The sequence below is a fragment of the Mytilus galloprovincialis genome, chromosome 2 (genome assembly GCF_965363235.1).
Source record: "Mytilus galloprovincialis chromosome 2, xbMytGall1.hap1.1, whole genome shotgun sequence".
NCBI classification, from domain to species: Eukaryota; Metazoa; Mollusca; class Bivalvia; order Mytilida; family Mytilidae; genus Mytilus; species Mytilus galloprovincialis.
This window is the reverse complement of record NC_134839.1, coordinates 84,284,100-84,305,212: the sequence shown is the minus strand read 5'-3', so window position 1 is coordinate 84,305,212 and position 21,113 is coordinate 84,284,100. Positions and strand designations below refer to the sequence as shown.

General features: G+C 33.1%; 2 long non-coding RNA genes across 2 annotated transcripts; one reads left to right on the top strand and one right to left on the bottom strand.

Annotated features, from left to right (window-relative positions):
- Nucleotides 1-608: 608 nt before the first annotated feature.
- Nucleotides 609-8,440, bottom strand: LOC143064645 (uncharacterized). The gene is made up of 4 exons (XR_012975295.1): nucleotides 8,299-8,440; nucleotides 3,247-3,457; nucleotides 1,597-1,820; nucleotides 609-1,011 (listed from the first exon to the last, which is right to left on the bottom strand). It is a non-coding gene; the product is annotated as an uncharacterized LOC143064645 (long non-coding RNA).
- A 9,659-nt stretch (nucleotides 8,441-18,099) lies between these two features.
- LOC143062440 (uncharacterized) lies at nucleotides 18,100-20,053 on the top strand. Its single transcript, XR_012974752.1, has 3 exons — nucleotides 18,100-18,406; nucleotides 19,189-19,362; nucleotides 19,809-20,053. It is a non-coding gene; the product is annotated as an uncharacterized LOC143062440 (long non-coding RNA).
- The last annotated feature ends 1,060 nt before the right edge of the window (nucleotides 20,054-21,113 follow it).

Sequence of the window (21,113 nt, the reverse complement as noted above, 5' to 3'; positions counted from 1 at the left end):
TTTGACTCTTCACATTTTACATCAATGTGAAGAGTCAAAAATTAATTTTATGGTTCAATAATTCAAAATAAATAATAGCTATTCATTAAATATACCGTATATTTAATTATGTATATATATATACGGAGTCTTAAGAGGAACGGCCAATTTCCCCTGATTTTTGGAATATTTATGAGTTGATAATTCATCTTTTAATGCTCATTAGCGGCGTTAACACACGAAATCAATATTGGTTTTAACTGAGGCTACTATAACACATGTGAAAAAAATCAATAGTCTTGGTCTTATTTATCGTAGGAATACCTGGTCAAGGTATGAAAATAAATATTTTCATTTACTATAATTAGCATATATGATCATCTATCAGGCTATTAAAAAACAGGATTTACCTACGTAATCAAATGAAAAAAAATCAGGGGAAAATGGGCTCTTCCTCTTTGTGATCACACAAAACATCAAGAGAATTATTGTACCTTATCGACTCGATTCATAAGATTCTTTTCCAGGAATCAAATTGTGTTAGCATGATATTTGAATGTACAAGCAAATTCCATTTCTATTGTGTACAAACAACTATCAAATCCACAATTTAATTTCAATAAAAAATATTTGATTTAACTAAAATGTATTTAAGATATGAATAAAAATCACGTAACAACAACATATATGTACACATAACTTGTAAGAACATTTACAACAGATGCCGGCAGTTATGGAAAAGCTTTACAAAAAAATACAAAAAAAACTGTTCTACAATAGTTTGCTCATTTTAATACTGTTTCTTAATAGGTGTTACTAACAGTTATACTTATTCACTAATGATAATAAGTATATTTCAGTTCTCAATTCTTCTTTCTACATTTCAACTCGTCTTTCACAATAACCCTTTCTTGCTGAAGGTTCCATGCGGCATTCGTATTCTTCCGGACAAGTACACCTGTATTCCGTGGTTCCGTCCTTTTTTATTTTCTTACACACTCTTCTATCGGATGTGTTCATGTTGCAGGTTCTCTAAAATTATTCAGAAAGGTATTAACAAAATTGAGAATGGAAATGGGGAATGTGTCACTGAAAGAGACAACAATCCGAACAAAGAGCAGATAACAGACGAAGCATAATTCAGAAATGTGTGTGTGCTTTCATTTTTATGTTGCCACTAGTTACTACAATTTTGAATAATCAAACATAAAATGAAGCTTTTGAAATTAAAATAAAAAGATACGATAAAATAAAGTAAAAGTACAGTTAATTCGGTCCGGTAGACCTTGTTTCCTAGTTATTAAATTTCTCTTTAAATAAAAAAGAATGGTTCGTCAATCGAAGATCAAAAGAAATATAAGAGGGGGGCATAACTTTTTGTGTTAACCTGTTTTGGTCCTTTTTAAGGTGTTGTTAACTGTTATCTGATATCAATTAAAGCTGTTAACTGTTTTCAACCCACTTTGTTAACTGTTATCAGCATTTTTGCATTTTTGTTAACTGTTTTTGCCAAAATCGAGGTGTTGTTAACATCTATTGCCCCCTCATTTAACCATTTGTGAATGTTATCTATTCGGTTTTTATCTAACACTTTTTTACATTCAACAAAATATTTACCATACTGCAGACAAATTCATGGGTGATTTGGAAAGTGGACACATAGTATGCTCTCTTCAATTGTAAATTGTAATCATTATTTGGGCACGCACAGTTCACGCTCTCAATTACATCAGGGTACATAACCCCGGTCATTACAACTGCCACTTCCCCTTCTTCCACATTACAAATTGTATCTGGAGTCGGTTCTGTGCAATAGTTTGACTTGTATTCAACACGTTTTCCTACAAGTATAAAATAAGTACTGTAAAATCAAATATCTGTATAAAAAAAAAACAGTCGACAATTTAAATACATATGTATGTTCAATACTTGATTGATGCTACACAAAAGGGTGTATTCAAAAGGTTTATGACACCTTCTGTAGCCATGTGAATTACGAAATTTTCAATCTGCAATAGTATCAAAACAGCAAAAATAATGAATAACAGAGGAGGGCTATTTTGTTCATATACCAAGGGGATACTTCGTGCAAAGCATTATTATTTATTATTTCATTACATTTAATAGATAAAGGAGATTTTAAAGCAAATAAAACCAAGATTTTTGTAGAAAATCCAGACTTTAATACAGAGATTTCTGTTAAAAAGAATTAAACATAGATTACTCATTTGTTTTTCTAGGATGTGCTAGTCTTTATGGTTTTGAAAAAAAAAGACGTTCTAAACAATCTTTAAATTCCAATATAAACTCGTGCAGAGTCACACAAGTCGATCACACTCTAGAAGGTGTACTTGAATTAGTCCATATTTTAAATGGTTTTAACCAATATCTAAGGAAATCATTGTTAGCATTGCATGCAATAATCTAATATCTACCAACCACCGAATTGCCAAATACGAGAGTACAAGGTGAAAGGCTGTGGATACACAGGGGCGGATCCAGCCATTTAAAAAAAGGGGTGCTTAACCCAGGACAAAAGGGAGGGGGGTCCAACTATATCTCCCCATTCAAATGCATTGATCGGCCAAAAAAAGGGGGAACAACCCCCGGACCCCTCTGGATCCGCCACTGGTACATAATCTTTAATGCTAATAATGTATTAGGGGGAAACATACAAATTGGATTATCTTCCCTCCACCAGTCATTATATTCCGCTTTTGACCACATGTTATTGGGTTAGAAATAACTAAAAAATCACAAATGCATTAAATGTATGCGAGATAAGTTGGGGAAGTTGCCTTCTGATAAAATTGACATGTCAGCTGGTAATTAATAGGAAAAGAAGACAGGACAATCATTTAAACAAGGATCGTTTATAGATCATTGATCCTATGAAGTTTTAAAAATATCCGATCTGTAGATTAAGAGAATCTTTTTTTCAAATTGGCTAGTCAGAACTGGAAAAACTGGAACGAAAATCTAGTAATTTATTGTAATAAGAACATCTGTATACTATTCCTGGCAGGTTTAGTCGAGGGCTTAGTTCAAACAAACCTGGTGGTTTTGAAGAGATGATGAGGGACTACTGAGAAGCAAAGTAATCTAAATTTGGCTCAAGTGAGAATAAATTGACTAATAAATTGACCAGAAACTATCATCATTAGTGCAGACATTTAATACGTTTTGTGTGAAACAAAAGCTTTTAAATTTTAATCAATTCCATTCATCTTAAACGTAAAATTTTATTTTCCTCTTTAAATATCTTACCTGATGATAAAAGATTTCGTGTAATTGTTCTTCCTGGTGCATTGTCCCATCCTCGCGGGCAGGTAATACCATCTGGGCAAGTGCAGATCTCTGTTATTGTTTCAAATAGTGTTTCTTCTCGTTCAACATCTCCGTTAGGTGAACGTCTTTGTGAGATTGTCTTCAATGCATAATCGCAAGGTTCATTGTGCCTGCTGCATTGGGGCAAACTCTGCAAAATTTCAAAATCATTTTACTTTTATAATTCTGCCAACAGGAATCATACAAATGATGTCTTACAGTTTCAATATGTGGGCCTTTGCGGTATGGTTTTTGCCCATTGTTGTATTTGATTTCTGTTAGAGTGTTGTCTCAAAGCAACTATACCTTTTTATCGACAAATTGTTTACATCAGAAATGCAAGTATTTGTAAAGAAGAATAATATATGAGTCTTTATTTTGAATTTTCTGAAATTAGCAATTTTATAGTTGACCATTGGATAACGTTAATCAGTAAGTAACCCCTTGTATCTAGAACAGCTGAAAAGAACTGAGTGAGTTCTTCGTGTGACAAATGCTTCCTTTTTATTCTAGACTATTCTATTATTTTATGAAAACATGTACCATCAACTTCGAAATAGCGTTCTATAATGTTTCTGGCACTCAGCGTGTAAAAATGAATATTTATACACATAAAAAAAGAGAAAGCGGTGCGCAAGCGCCTTTGATACCAGCTAGGGGCCAAACTGAGACTTTTACCACATGACCTTGTCATTTTTTCTCTTTTTAAAGATTTTAGGTAGTTTGTGTATTTCAAAGAGATGATACAATATAAAAGAAAAAAGAAAAGCTTCATTGCTATAATATTACAGAAAGTGTACCCTTCCTAAATTAAGTACCATGTTTGGCACAAGACACAGAAATAATATTCCTTTTAGCTCAACTCGGCGAAACTGTCAGAGTTGTGCCTCAAAAATACTTGAATCTGCACCTGTCGTACTATCACTTTTGTTATATAAAAAAATACCATATGTATGTCAATATTAATTAAGCTATACATGTACAGCTCCTCATAGATAACAAGTAAGGGTCGGTTAATGGATGGTTAATCAGATAAATGGACAATTTATAATACCAGAGGCGGCCTAGGCCTATTGTGTGTTGGGTTAAAACTTCTGGGACAATATATAATGGACAAAATAATAGCTTTATAACTGATCAATGCAGCAATAATAGACAATAGGGCATCAAGTAAAACTAATACATCGCAAATTAACCGCACAGACCGAGATAAATCGCTTTTAATTGGAAACATTTATCTGAAATTATCTTATTATCTTAGGTCGTGTTGCTGAAGTCAAGGATGTTGGTTATTTCATATTTCTGTGAACTAAATATTAAGGGCTGTCTTTTTCCTCTATATAATGGGGGGATTTATTTCTTCTTTAATTATTAACAGGGTGCCAAAAATGCGGAATTAATCTAAGGAAATACAATAAAAAGCGACTGCAAACCAAACCAAAAATAAAACAATTTATTTTAAATAAAAACATATATATATTCAAAAGAATTATTTTTTTAAAAAATGTCCTTATTATCCATTATTGAAGATTTGCCAAATTCTTTCAAAATAACAGTTTTAGGCTACATCTATATGGAAAAACAAGGGTGGCATAATTCATTTGCATTTCTTAAATTGTATGTATGTAACTCTAATTTTAAAATTCAAAATTTAATATTCCTAACTTCACTTGTAACTGTGCAACTCGACAATTGAACATTTGAGAATTGTAACTCAAACTTTACAACTATGTTTACAAATTGTAATATGTGTTTTTGTAATTTGTACATTTGTGTAATTTGTACATTTGTGTAATTTGTTTTTGTAATTTGCACATTTGTGTAATCTGTACATTTTTTTTTATGCAAACAAGTAATTCAAAATTAATGATATGGCAATTGGCCATCTTTCATTTTAGTTCTTTGAAAGTATATTCAATCTTCCATTATTTCATATTTACATATATTTTTTATTATAATAAATACAGGAATAAAATGTAGGTGTTTAACACCACTGTCCCCTGTCAGCACTATTCGTAATGAGCTCTCTCGTTACAACCAGTTTTTATTCGTGAAAGAAGTCGAAGTTTCGGGAGAGAACCACTTAACTTTCTCAGGAAATATTCATATCACACATTGACATAGAACAAACGCTGCTTTCGAATTGACGTTATAAAAACTAAAATTTGTGAAAATAAAAAATAAAAAGCTTATATAATATGAACTTAATTTGAAGGACGTTTGTTATATCGTTACAACTGTTTTACATTCATCATTTTGGAACCTTTAAGAGCTGACTGCATGTGCTTTATAGGTTTTGCGCATTTTCTTTAATTTCTGTTGATTTTTCTTTTGCTATGTATCATACAACTAGCTAAGTAACATTTTAAAGCATATTGCACTCATACATGTTTATTGCTTTATAAATCATTGTTGTTTACTGCTAACCTGAAGTGTATACAGACAATAAAACACACTCCTTTTGGACAGACTATATGTTAGTCATATTTTGTAATAAAACAAACTGTTTTCTGCATAAATTACGGAATTTTATAACTTAAAATTTTAGCTGTTAATCTCAAGATGAAAAAGATCTCTTACATCCTCATAAACTTTACATTCTTTTGAAATCATTCGCCTTACTTTCTATAATTTATATTGGAGTAAGGAGCATAATCTTACAAGTATAGGATCGGGAGAGCAGATATTCTTGAAGGTATAGGATAGGGAGATTATGTGTTCTTGAATGAAGGTGGTGTAGGATTGCGTGGAAGGGAAGCTATTCTTTAAGGTATGAGCGGGAGAGTGTGTGTTCTTGAAGTTATAGGATCGAGAGGGCATGCGTTCTTTATGGTATAGGATCGGAAGAGCAAGTGTTCTTTAAGGTTTAGGGTCGGGAGAGCAGGTGTTCATGAAGTTATGTGATTGAGAGAGCATGTGTTCCTTACGGTATAGGATCGAGAGATAAGTCATTGAAGGTGAAGGATTGGGAAGCAGGATGTTTTTGAAGGTATATGATGGGGAAAGTATGTGTTTCATTTCGATCTTTAAGTTGAAAAAAATGTCAAGTTTGTTTTCCTTGTGCAAACTTTGAGGGACGCCGTTTTCGGATTATTTTGGTTAAATTGATGTTATTTTGCATAGTCTCGGTTAATAATGCACATAACTGACATGTTCCTGGGGCTAGCCATTTAACGAATAGAAGTACGACGGATATACCATGTTTACCCTTATTCAAATCATCATATTTCCGCGATGAGTAATTTCAATTTTTAGTGATCTTTAGTGGTTTATTTCTGTAAATGTAATTATTGAAGAAGTGCTTTTTTAATGAAATAATTATCTTCAGGAAGTTATAGGTCAAGTGGTGTTTCATTGTTTCCGCTTATACAAATATACGAAGGCTATGTTTTAACAAACATATCAAATAATATAACAGAAAAACTGTACATGATAGTTTTAAACAAGCACATTGTTTAAAAAATGTTTTAAAAGTATATTCTCGAGAAGAAATGTGGTACCAAAAGTTTGTAGAAGTTAGCAACTATATGTCCTCGTACGGCCTTCAAAAATGAGCAAAGCTTCTAATAAGCTATAATAGAAATCGAAATTATAAATATAAAACAATTCAAAAAAGAAAACTAACGTCCTAATTAACGGTTAAAAAACACCAACGGAAAATAAAATATGATGAACAACAAAAAACGACACCACTGAATTACAGGTTCATGACTTTGGACAAGCACATATAGAAAGTGGCGGATTTCAAACAAATATGCAGGCGCCAAAACAAAATACGTATATATAGAGTGAAAAGGGCTTAAACCTTCAGGTCGACAAAGCGCATAAACACAACGACCAAAAAAAACAGGTACAGATCTTAGAGTACTTTCATTTGTTGAAAACTAGCTAAAAGCTAATAAAAACTTATAAAAAATCATGAGGCTAAGGCTTAAATATCAAACATCCAAAATACAATGGATGAAGTGTAAGCCTGTAAAACAGCTAGAGAAAAACATAACCTTGTGCAATGTCAAAATATATTTACCGACAATATTTCTCTTTTGAGGGGTGGAGGCGCCGGGTGCATCCCCGTCTGAATACGACTTTGGTTTATCCGGATCGCACCTAAATAAATGTGCTCGTAAAAATTAGAAAGCTTTTGTTTACTTATGTATACAACGCTTTATGTTATTGACAAATTTTGACTATGGGAATGACATATTAAAAGGACTACATATACATATGTATAGTATAAAATTGAAGGAACTGACATGATTTTTCGGACAAAGGGGCAGGAGGACACTTTGGGGCGGGGTATAAAAAAACGTGATTGCTTATTGGTCAGCTCATCTGGTAAATGTATTCAATTGTTTAGTTACGATCAAAAATTGTTATATTGAATCAAATGGTAGCATAGCTAAATTGCAAGGGTTAATTCATAGGGCTTTTCATTCGTTCCAATAAAACAATGACATATATAGCATAGAAACCATGTTGCTGTAACTTGTACAGTGATAACGATAGGGTTTTAGACTAGCAATGAATGCCACAAGGCGCTTCGGGAATCTCTCCTTTTTTCCTGAAGATTTAACGTGTTATTGCTGAATAGTAGTTTATAAATGATGCTCTTCTAGTTTTTTTTTTATTGTTATTGTTATATGGAATATAAGAACAAGAACACATCAAATAAATTAAAACATGTTTAGATATTAAAGAACATAATTTACTAAATAATAAATAAATCACAAAAAATATTTAGAAAAAGGGTGGTTAATTCCTCAACTACCTGTCTTCAATCCTAAACGTGAATACTTTTTACTCATTTTTTTAAGAACTATTGGATTAAATTTCGATCTCGCCAATTGCTCTCTCAAAATAATAGTAATAAAAACACTGTGATGAAATATTCATTTGAAAGAAATAATCGAATACTGATTCGATTTTCATTCACTATATATATAAAACATTTAATTTTTTTTTTATGTAAAATGCTTAAGTAAATATACTTGCCGACCATGGTTGATCGTTGGATAAAAAATCCTCAAAACTTGGTATTGCATGTACGGTCAACAGACTCACACACACAACCACACACAAACTTGAAAACAAATATATCTGCATTGTACTATAGCTGAAAAGTTTATACTGATATCTGTCCCGAGTCTTCCTTTTTATAAGCAATCAATTGGCCGTAGTTCGTGGGTGGAATTGATTAGTTTTAAATATGTTATAGTCATCTGATCATATCATTAAATTACATAAAATATGCCATTATCTTCTGAATATGTAAATCCGTTGTTATAATTAAGTCGCAATTATAAAAGTAAGTGATAACGGTGTAATTTGAGAAATAATTGTATTTTGGGGAATGGACAGCAAAGAATACAAACAACCCTTAAATATCTTATTGTTTTGTCATACATTTCGATCAGGTGATCAGTACGAAAAAGAATGAGTGCATTTGGTGAAAAGGTAAGATAGTTTGAAAGGTACCAAAAACAATAAGAATTATTTGTTCTCTCCTCGAAGTGACACATAGCATATTTTGGTTACATTTCTCTCATGCGACTCGTGTCATTCAAATCCCGATATCTATAAGCAGCTAGACCGCCCTTAACATACTGGAGCTTATTGAGGAATGAACTAATCTTCTGTTCGGTACCCTAGTCTACTATTGAAGCTGAGTCGGCTATATCAGTGAAGCCTGGAGTTCTATCGTTGGAGCTCAAAAAATCCTTTTAGTGAAGCCTGGACCGCATCAGTGGAGCCAGGAATCCAAATAAAAACATTGCTTTAAAGAGCCCTGTACACCGTGAAAAAATTGCTCAATTTTGAACCTGGAGCCCAACGACAAACTTAGGATGGAGACCGAAACTTACAATCCGTGTAATTCTCAAAGTTAAGTTCACTGGTACTTGATTGAAACACAATATTGAAATAGTGTAGGTTATATGTGTTTTTGTATGTATACGTCATATGCACAGTACAAATAAAAGTAGGATTGTGTAAAATGATTCAATTTTTACAGGTATCTCACACCTGTCTTTTCAAGGTTGAGTGCCTATATTTACAAGTTTTATATGGTTTCGAAAATGCGAGGGTTAAAGTTAAGACTAAACAATAAAAAATATGTTCGTATAAATCTTTATGAAAAAGTCGAGTTGCGATAAAAAGATATATAGTAAAAGCAGAACATATATGTATCTATCCTGTCCAATACCCATATACAAGTAAATGTTTTTCTTATTAAGTTATACATACTGTTCGAACTTCCCAGGTTAAAGATTATTTATTTTATACATTTGATTGTCATTGGGACGCTTGAAGTTTTGAATATGTAAAGAAAATTAAAAATATTCTGTCCCACCAGAGACGTTTTATTATATGTCTCTGTTTCCACCGTACGTGTCTATTTGTAAATAAATAATCTGGTTTCCATAAAAAGAAAAAGAAAAGAAAAAAAGAAAAGAAACTTTAATATAAGTATTCGCTTTTTGTTATGAAAATGTTCTATAGATCCTCATTTTGCCTTACCATGAGATACCATACGACACCAAGTTCAACGTAGATTCCCGATTCGTAGATTTTTTTTTAATTTGATGTAAATATGTTCATTTCGAACTAAATAAACAAAAACGAAACTAAACATTGTATTACAATAAGGGAGGACAGTTGAGTAACGAAACAATGGAAGTTTGGTATGATTCAAAAACTTGTATATGTGGCATATTTCAATATGTATTCCTTTCTTTTTTACTGACCCCGGTTATGTGGGATTACATCATACAAAGTCTATCCAAAATATTTTCCAAAAAATTCCGCTAAAACCGGTGTTAGGGCCGTCTTAAACTTGCATTGGGTGAGAGTTAAACTTGTTGTTCCATGTTGAAGGCTGCGAAGAACAGCAACAAAAGCCATGTTCGTTTGTTTTTTGTCTGGGGTTTTGTCATGGATGGATACCCCATATCCTTTTTTTTGTGCAAAGTCACACAAGTTGAATGTTTGACAAACAAGAGATGGATTTTGTCAATTTTTTAAGCTATTTTACTATTGGACCTCTGTCGATAGGAGTTATAGTGAAGTTTATATAATAGCTTTCAAATCCATTTAAGAAGGTAATCCTTGAAATATGTTTACATAATTATACTTGCAGGTTATTCATAACTCGCAGATAATTCTTACACTGTATTAGGTCAACATTTTGTACTGGTCATCACAGTAGAAATTATTCATAGAAATAGTTTTTCTACATTAGAAAATGCCTGTACCAAGTCAGAAATATGACAGTTGTTATCCATTCGTTCAATCTAATTAAAATATTGATCTCTGATTACGTTATACTACATATGAGTATAACGTAATCAGAGATCAATATTTTAATTAGATTGCCATTCCTTTGATGTGTTCGAACTTTTGATTTTGCCATTTGATTGGGACTTTCCTTTTTGAATTTTCCTTGGAGTTCAGTATTTTTGTGATTTTACTTTTTTTGTAAATTGTTTGAACTTATATAATATCTAATAGTTGTTGAACAATCAAGACGGTATTATGTTATTGGACTGTGGTGATCACTATTTGTCATCTTCGAATAGTGATAAAAAAAAAAAAAAAATAATACATGAACGTAAACCATGCAGCATCCGATCCTACGCTCACTTGGAAAACAATCGAAGTAGTGTTACTTAATCTAACCACGGAAGTAAAATGGATACCGAATACTTCAATGATCATCCAAACATTACACTGTGGCCCAACAATTAAGATAATTGTACATATATCAGTGTGGTTTCTTCCTGTCGGTAGAGATGTCGAAATGCGCATCAGCGATTCTTTTCACAAACAAATATCGTAAGTTATACTGAAATGTGTTTGACTTCGAGAGGATTTGTACTCTTAAGATTTTTTTTGTGAAAAGAGCTGCTGGTGCATCATGATTTTATGTTCTTAAAGAGAAGTGGAGCGTAATTATCTCGATCTGTTCATACATTTTTCAGTTTGCCGTCTCTATTGTCTCAAATTATTGGCAAAGGATGACTTTTCTAAAAAGTTATCTGGAAGTACAGAGCAAATCTTTATTCAAATAACGATTTAGATATCTCTACAGTGTAGATTCCACGTTTAGTGCCGATTTTTCTGCTACAAGCTGAATGTAGTGTATTAAAATAATATCTTCCTTTCATCTGAAATCCATGAGGTGGGTCTTATCAAACTTGGTAGGAATAATGTTTGGATGGTTCTTTAAATTCTCCAATTTTGTGATCTGTTAAAACAGCCAACAGAATAAATTGTTGATTCTGGTTGGTAGAATTTCTTCTGACGTCAGCAAAAACGGATTGAATGCACAATGCAATAGATAATACAATACTTATTACTATGACATAAAACGGATATTCCCTACCGCGGAAACGGGTATACGTGGATGTATTATCGATCATAAATGGACAAAAGATATCTCTTAAACACTGAAAATATCAAACCGTTCGTGCGTGAGTCCGTAATACTCAATACTATAGGCTTTGTGTTTCTTATCCGATTTTCACCAAATTGTATAATCTCAATATTGACGACTTCAAGTTTAAACCTCCTGATTGCACTTGTGCTAGTTCCCAATTCTGAATTTCACATGTATAATCCGGTTGGCCACGTCATTACCGGTGACCTCAACATTGTTAATAACACTTCCCGGTGAAATGTGTTATCGAAAGGTCCGAAATATCGTGAGCCTAAATCCATCAATTGGAAATACAACTTCAAAATTTTGATGGATTCAGTCAGAGATTATACCAGACAATGGGCTAAGCCTGAGAAGGTAGACGTAGATGGATTAAGGCTGTGAGATAGTTGATACAAATCACTGAGAATTTAGAAACTGAATGGGTCTATCAATGCCCATGCTACGTCAATCTTTAAAAACCCAAATGTTGCAAAACATGTATCCTACCTCCATGACAAATATATTGGTTGTCCCTGCAGATAAAGCCCCAAACAACATCGTTTTAGTGTGTAAAACTTATTACATTTACACGACACTTACCAAGATGAAATCCTGGATAATCATAGGTCTGTTCTATGTTCCTTTGGAATTTCAATCAAAGATGATCTTCCATCACTGTATTGGATACCTAAACAACATAAGTGTCCTTACAAACACCGGTATATTGCTGGGTCTTCCAAGTGCTCCACGAAACCTCTTTCTAAATTATTAACATCGATTTTGTCAGCAATCAAAGCCGGGCTTCAAACTTGAAACTGCCTATTCTAGAGGTGGCATGAATCAGATGTGGATAATTAAAAAAAAATCCAAAGATTTTTTAGAGTACATGCATACAATCTAACTATCTTTCATCTTGCAATAGTTTTAAAAGATTTGACTTTTCTACACTTTACACAAGTAAACCACACGACCACCAGGTACGTCTTATACACATATATATATACTTAGCATTGATATGATAGCTTTTGCATATGTGTAATGAGCGGAAGTACACAAGCCATAATTTCCCACCCGGGCTGATAACCCATATCAGGTGCATCTCGTGCACAAAACCCATAATAGTGCCTCTCTTGCAAGTTACTTCCGGTGTTTCAGGTATCGGTTGTTTACAATCGGAACAACTCGGCCTTTCTGGATTGTACTGCGTAGCGAGAATGGCCGAGTAGTTACGATTGCGGTTGTTTACTTTTCCATTGTGACGTCAGATGTTTTTTATGACGACGTCAAAATTTACGGGAACTTTTGTGGGGATAGTTTAATACTTGCTAACAAATGCCTTTGACAGTTATGAATCATTTTATAGTACAACAAACATGGAGTAGTAATGATCGTAAAACTCTTCCAAATTTTCAATGTTTCAAAATGCCTCTATAGGAAATGTAACCATAAATATATAAGGAGTTAATGATGCTGTTGTTGGACAACTATAGTATATTTGATTCATAATTTTAATTTTCTTTATAAAATGTTTGACTGTTTTAGTTATTTCATTAGTTTATTTGCCTTACATTAAACTATTGTCGGAAGTATATGATAAAGCGATTAATACATGGCCTTTTCCATATCAGCCTGGGTATCATCCCTCGACCCATATCAGCACCTCGACTCCGTCTCGGGCTGATATGGGGTTCTCGGGATGATACCCAGGCTGATATGGAAAAAGCACCTCGACTCCGTCTCGGGCTGATATGGGGTTCTCGGGATGATACCCAGGCTGATATGGAAAAGGCCATGTATTAATCTCTCTCTCTCTATATATATATATATATAAACGAGTCTAAATTGAAAACTACGTTCAAACCTATGATTGCGTTGGATAAAAACCGCAATTTTTATACGTGTGCATGTAAAACAAATTTCGTTGTAGACGTGTCTAAAAACAGCACAAACAACATTTTCCAAAAGACCAAAAAAGTGAAAAAGTATATTTAAACAAAACGCATTTGACTAACAGGTCGAACAACTGATGTTCTTTAACCCTGCTGACTGCCATTGGCGATTGCCAAATAAAATTGATCACAAGATGTAACAAAATGGATCTTAAAGTATATTTAAACAAAACGCATTTGACTAACAGGTCGAACAACTGATGTTCTTTAACCCTGCTGACTGCCATTGGCGATTGCCAAATAAAATTGATCACAAGATGTAACAAAATGGATCTTAATAAAGTATATTTAAACAAAACGCATTTGACTAACAGGTCGAACAACTGATGTTCTTTAACCCTGCTGACTGCCATTGGCGATTGCCAAATAAAATTGATCACAAGATGTAACAAAATGGATCTTAATAAAGTATATTTAAACAAAACGCATTTGACTAACAGGTCGAACAACTGATGTTCTTTAACCCTGCTGACTGCCATTGGCGATTGCCAAATAAAATTGATCACAAGATGTAACAAAATGGATCTTAATAAAGTATATTTAAACAAAACGCATTTGACTAACAGGTCGAACAACTGATGTTCTTTAACCCTGCTGACTGCCATTGGCGATTGCCAAATAAAATTGATCACAAGATGCAACAAAATGGATCTTAATATAAATTTAATACTAAACAGAAAACAATTAACTAGTGGCCACGATGTTATGCTACAAACATAAGGTGTTAATATTTTTTGTACACCAGATACACTGAAAATCTAAATTAGTCACGATGACTATTCAGTTAGTCAAATATCAGCCGAAAGGTAGTCAAAAGCATATATGACTACCCATCAAGTCATTATGACTACCTGCATGGTCAATTGACTATGTTAGTGGTCACAACACCACGTGGTGTAGAGTATCGGTTTTCACGCGCACTCTTTCGCGTTCCCTTTGTTCCATAGATTGTGTAGATGTAAACAAACCAGAAGGCACGGAAACTGTTATTTTGTCATATAAACCAATTGTTTAAAGTAAGTATGATGTATATTTGTTTTAATTCTAACTTACAAAAAATGAATTTAAGAAAAAGGAGTGTATAAATGAAAGTAATATCGGCACATGTTGACGTAACGACAATAAAAAGGGGGGATATGTATATGTGATATCAATTTTGATTCACATACAACGTATTGTCGATTGAAAAGAGTATTTAGCGATATCTTTTTTTCATCTGAGCAAAAACTGTTAAAAATAAACACTGCAATCGATATTCACAACAATGAATTAAAAACTCAAGGTGGCTGTCAAGATCCTGGTGCTAACATTTCAATGCTGTGATATAGGATGGGTGGCTGTCAAGATCCTGGTGCTTACATTACAATGGTGTGTTATAAGATGGGTGGCTGTCAAGATCCTGGTGCTTATATTACAATGTTGTGTTATAAGATGGGTGGCTGTCAAGATCCCGGTGCTTATATCACAATGTTGTGGTATAAGATGGGTGGCTGGCAAGATCCCGGTGCTTACATTACAATGTTGTGGTATAAGATGGGTGGCTGGCAAGATCCCGGTTCTTACATTACAATGTTGTGGTATAAGATGGGTGGCTGGCAAGATCCGGGTGCTTACATTACAATGTTACAATGTTGTGATATAGGATGGGTGGCTGTCAAGATCCCGGTGCTTACATTACAAATTAATGGTATAAGATGAGTGATTAAATCACTAGATCAAAGATTTAAAAATTTGTTTTTTCTTTAAACTTTTAACATGACTGATAATCTTGTTTATTGTTATATTTTAGCTTCTAAAATGATACAATTATATTTTTCAGCAAATGAAGACATTGCTATTTGTATGAACACAGCTGAGAGATTTTTTTACCATAGAGAATACCACACTGACACATGCAGAGTTGTTACGGATAAAAGATCTGAAATAAACACTTCAAATTAACAATGAGTTTATAATAAATTTATTTTCTTTATTTGATTTTTTACTTTAATATATGTCACTGAGTAATGGTTACACATGGAAACTTAAGATATAGGAAGGTTTTGAACATTGAGCACTTTGTGGTCGTATACTATTGTCATTGTTAGTATTGCTGCTGTGGTATTTTTAATGATATTATATTCCAGATGTATTTGTCAATCCCATGGAAGAGAAACAACAAAAAGTAGAATAACAGAAGAAATGAACCATAACAAAACGAAACGGAATGAAACGCACACAAATCAAATGGTAGAGCAAAAAAACACAACACAAATTAAAATAACAGTCTAACAGTCGTGACTATCAAGTTCACAGTAATCATGTTGACTAACCAACATGGTCACTTCCGACTATATCAATCAGTCATATGGACTACATTCAATTGTCAAACTGACAAATGTGCATAGTCAATTGAACAATCCAATTCGTCATAACGAGTATGACATATAGTCATTTTGACTTCCTAACATAGTCATAATGACCACCCTACTCAGTCAAATGTGACTAACCACCTAGTCAAACGACTAAGAGCATAGTCAAAATGATTAAAGTGCATTGTCATCTAGAGGACAGTCAAAATGACTAATTAAATTGGTCAAATTGACTAATTTAGATTTTCAGTGTATATATATATATATAGTCAGTATATATAAATATATGTCTAGCGGGACGGCTACAGTGCAGGCTATTTGGTGTCACGATACCTCAATAGCATGGGTTCGAATCCCGGCGAGGGAAGAACAAAGCAAATTTACAGATCTAACATTGTTGGGTTGATGTTTAGACGAGTTGTATATACATAATGTACACAGCCATGTATCACTGGCTCAGACGTACTTATAAATATAATTATTTTCTGTGACTGTATCTTACATTAATTTGTAGGATCCTTTACTATAGATAATTTAGCTGATCTGTAAGAATAACATCTTCATGCCTTATATATCATGTACTGTAATACGACGCTAGATTAAAACTGACGTGGAAAGGTAACATTTTTATGAAGCCCAGGTGGTCGTGTGGTCTAGCGGGACGGCTACAGTGCAGGCGATTTGGTGTCACAATATCTCAGTAGCATGGGTTCGAATCCCGGCGAGGGAAGAACAAACAATTTGCGAAAGCAAATTTACAGATTTAACATTGTTGGGTTGATGTTTAGACGAGTTATATATATACATAATGTACACAGCCATGTATCACCATCATTGCTGTTGATCCGATTGATAAATCTGTTGTAGAGTTGTCACTGACTCAGAGCTTTCATAACCGACAAATACATACATCGGTGGCCGAGTGGTCTAAGTAGTTAATACTGTGATCACTAGCCAGTCAACACTGAGGTGAGTTCGAACCCCGCTCGTGCAGGTGCACTCGATTCCTAAAATTAAGCACTCTCCTTACGGCCATTTGCCATAATTCGTACCCAAATAGGTCGAACTATTGCTCATAAGACAAACGTTTGAAAAAAACGCGAAAAATAAAGAATCTTTAGGTACAGAAAACCATCAGCTGATTAAAAATTACTTCAAGGCGCATACCTGAGGGAGGTTGCTTTAAGATCCTTTAAAGTTAAAGTTAATTCTCATTTTTTTTCTTTTATTTATTACTTTTTCATTTTTACATTTTTTATTAATTCTTATTTGAAACATGTTAAAATGATATCTGTATTGTGATGGCCAAATCGTGTCAAAAAAGAGACTCAGTTTATTTAGCGAAACCAAGGATGTGTATAGTAAGTCTTACCAGACTAAAGCCTCGGTCACACCTTACCGGATAGCACGAACGGACGCCCAACGGATGAAAATAAAAGTTGTCCGTTGACAAAATTGTTATCCGTTGGGACCCAGTCAACAGACTAACAGTGGGCCAACGTTGGCAAATTGTCGGCTCGTCGGTCGACCGTTGGTGTTGGCTGCACAACATTGGCCCAACGTTGGCCAATTATCGGTCCGTTGGTCGCAAGTTTATGTTGGCTGAACAACATTGGCCCAACGTTGGCAAATTGTCGGTACGTTGGTCGCACGTTGGTGTTGGATGCACAACATTGGCCCTACGTTGGTCTGTTGTTGTAAATCCATATTATTATCTCATGCTGGTTATAAAAAATCGGGCAAATGTTGGCATGTTATTAGCAACATAGGGCCGATATAAAATTTTGTTAGAATAAAAATTGTTTATGAAATATTTTACGCTTTATTTCTCTTGGGAGGCGGATAACTTTGATTGCTGCATGCCTTATGAAAAGTTAATGTTATACCGAAAGTGTTTATCAACTGAAATTACATTTACATGTTTACAACTCTATGTTGGGCCAATGCTGGCCTAACGTTGATCATATATTATACTCTATATATAAGCCAGGTAAAATTTATACTGGAATAGCATTATTGTAATAAAAAAATGTATATCGTAAACATAGATAACCTGGTTAAAAGTTTAAATTTATTGCAATCATTATTTATAATAACTTTATTCATTAAACTTTGTGAAACATAATAATTTAGCAATTATATGCAGAGTGATATTTGTTACAGACAGTCTATTAATCAAGCACATTCTGATAAGGTTGACCATATGTTCGACAAATTTCAAAGATAGTTGCTATGGTAATTAAGTTTATAAGAAATCTGGATGTAATGGGATGGTCACTTTTGTGGCTATTTCCTGTTGTGTATTTGTAAGAAAGCAGTAAAACGAAGAAAACAATAGAGAAAATCATATCATCTGAGGTTCAAAGAGAAAGAAAGTATAACGTGTAAGTTGTAATTTAAAAAAATCTGATATACATATATATATATATACGATTAAGAATGACAAATACAATATGATTTTATAATCTGAGGGATGTTGTTAAAAATTAAAACATATATTAATTTTTATCATTTTATAATGTTGATTTTGAAGTTTATACGTTTCGGGCGAAATATTTTCTAGATTTAAAATCATTTCAATCCTATTAATCATAATGAAATATTTTCCATTGAACATTAGTATCTTCAAACAATTTGTAAATTACCAATAGTTTAATATTTTTTTTTCTAAAATCTATAACGATAACATTTATGACCATTACTGAAGTTAATGGAAAAAATCTGTCTTAAGATGTACCTTATTCCGTAATGTTTCAGAAATGTGGTATAATGATTTCTACTTATTGAAATATATATGAATTTGTTAGTTTTATTCTATTTCTAAATCGCATGCAAACATATACGATATACATGTATCTGTGAAAACTGATCATATACACACTTGCATGTGTAACATTGTATTAGATATCAAATAGAGTATTTATTTCTTAATCTTATTTGAAAATAATATCTAAATTCATTGCAAGACTATGTTGTTATTTGTATATAGTTATACGGACTTGGCTGAATTTAGTTTTTTGTCCTAAAGGGGGAAAAGGGGGGGGGTAAAAAACTATACCACACAGACGGATATTTATAAAAGAAAAAGACTATAAATTAGTGTCTGAATTACTTGGAGTAGCTTTCTTTTTAAAATACAATTTTACATTTTAATATAAATTTATAGGTCAGGTATTTGAGTACTACAGAAGACAAAATAATTCGGAGTGCAAAAGGAAAAAAAGAGAATTAGGAATAATAAGAATTATTGACAACATCCTGGCTAGAAAATGCATGGAAATGAAGATGGGAGAAAATGCATTTTACCATTTGATAGCCTAGAATGAATAACTTTAAGAAAGTAAGTTAACATAATAGCCATCCTTTATGCTACATGGATTCGAATTTCACAGATATATATGCATAACAATACTACCGTTAATGCCAGTGTATTAAGATTTGACTTTGTATTTTTTTTTCAACTAGTTTTATTTATTTACTTAGAACATTTTTTGACAATGTTTTCTGTAATCATTTCTACACTCAATTGTCCTGCTTAACCTACCTAGCTTGGTGAAGTCTAACCATTATGGTAAAGCATGCAATATGCTTTTTGCCTTGGCTTGTGTAGGCTAGGGAAAATATTAAAAAAAAAGTATTTTTCTAACTATTGTACAAAAATGTAATGTGCCAAGACACCAGAAACAATGTATTTTTTTATTTTATTTTTTTTATTTTTGTAGGAGGATTTAATATATTCAAAATATACATACATTGAGTACTCATTTATTCATTACTTTATTACAGAGTTAGTGAAATAACTTTTATGAAGATATGCTAAACTGGATAAAGGATTTAACATAAGACGGAGTCAGAAATAGTGACAAAACAAAGTTTAGCAGAAAACAAAAGGAAAACTCTTGTGAATAAAAACCATGTTGGAATACAGAACTAGAAAAATAGCTGTATGAAATGAATTATCAATGCCTTCATACAGAGCTTGGATATTTCTACATAAACAGTAATAATATTATGCAAACGGGATAAATGAATTATCAGGAATAGACTTTATAATTTTCATTCTAGATCTGATTTAGTAACGTATAGATACAAAACAGATTTTTTTTAAACTTTGCTGTTTGTCTAGCTAATAATAAATTATATTTAATCATACCTTTGTATTTACATTATTTAAGAAAATTGGGTAACATGGATATGTTGATTGCATTCATTAAAATTTGGGTAAAATTCAGGAGTACAATTTCTGAGAAGACTGATTGGTTGCTGGTTACTGAAACGTCCATTTGCAAATATTTCATGCATGTTCAGGAAGATGGAGAGAAAGTGGCAAAATACCAAATTTTCGGGTAGTATGTAAGACACAACATGGTATAGTGGATATGAAAAAGCAATAATTGCAACATTTAAAAAAGTAATAGTTTCGCCATTTTGAACTGATATAAGAACCAGGAGTTATTGCAGTGGTTGCCTGGAAGGGATTTTAGTATCCTTCATTTGGATAAAAAGGTTTATAAATTGAACCAACGGAGTTCCAACGTTTGCCAACTGTTTGTATAACTACGTTGGCCTAACGTTTGTTCAACATCAGCAAGTATTATTCCATCATTGGACCAACGTTGGGCCAATGTATTGTATAAAACCTTACAACGTTGTGCCAACGTTTAGCCATCACGTTGGGCCAACATAGGGCCACTTTGCACTTATACATTGGGCCAACGTTTTAAAATAACGTTGGACCAATGCATGTAAATTTTTGCCAACGTACCAATGTTGTCTGGGGAGTCCGTTGATGTACTGACCGAATAAAACGGACGTGTAACGAATGCATAACGGACACACACCGGTTATGCAACGTACGAGAAACAGAAACGTACCGGACAGAACGGATGTCGAACGTACATCCAACGGACGAGTACCGCATAAAACGGACATCTAACGGAAGTGTACCGGATAAAACGGATGAACAAGATATACGGAAAAATTAAAGGCGACAATAATAATACATGTAAATTGCATAAATATTCAAAATGTTTCTGTGTAACTGGTTTTGGTTTGGTCTTCAAAATGCCACAAAAGGGCATTGTCTGGCCT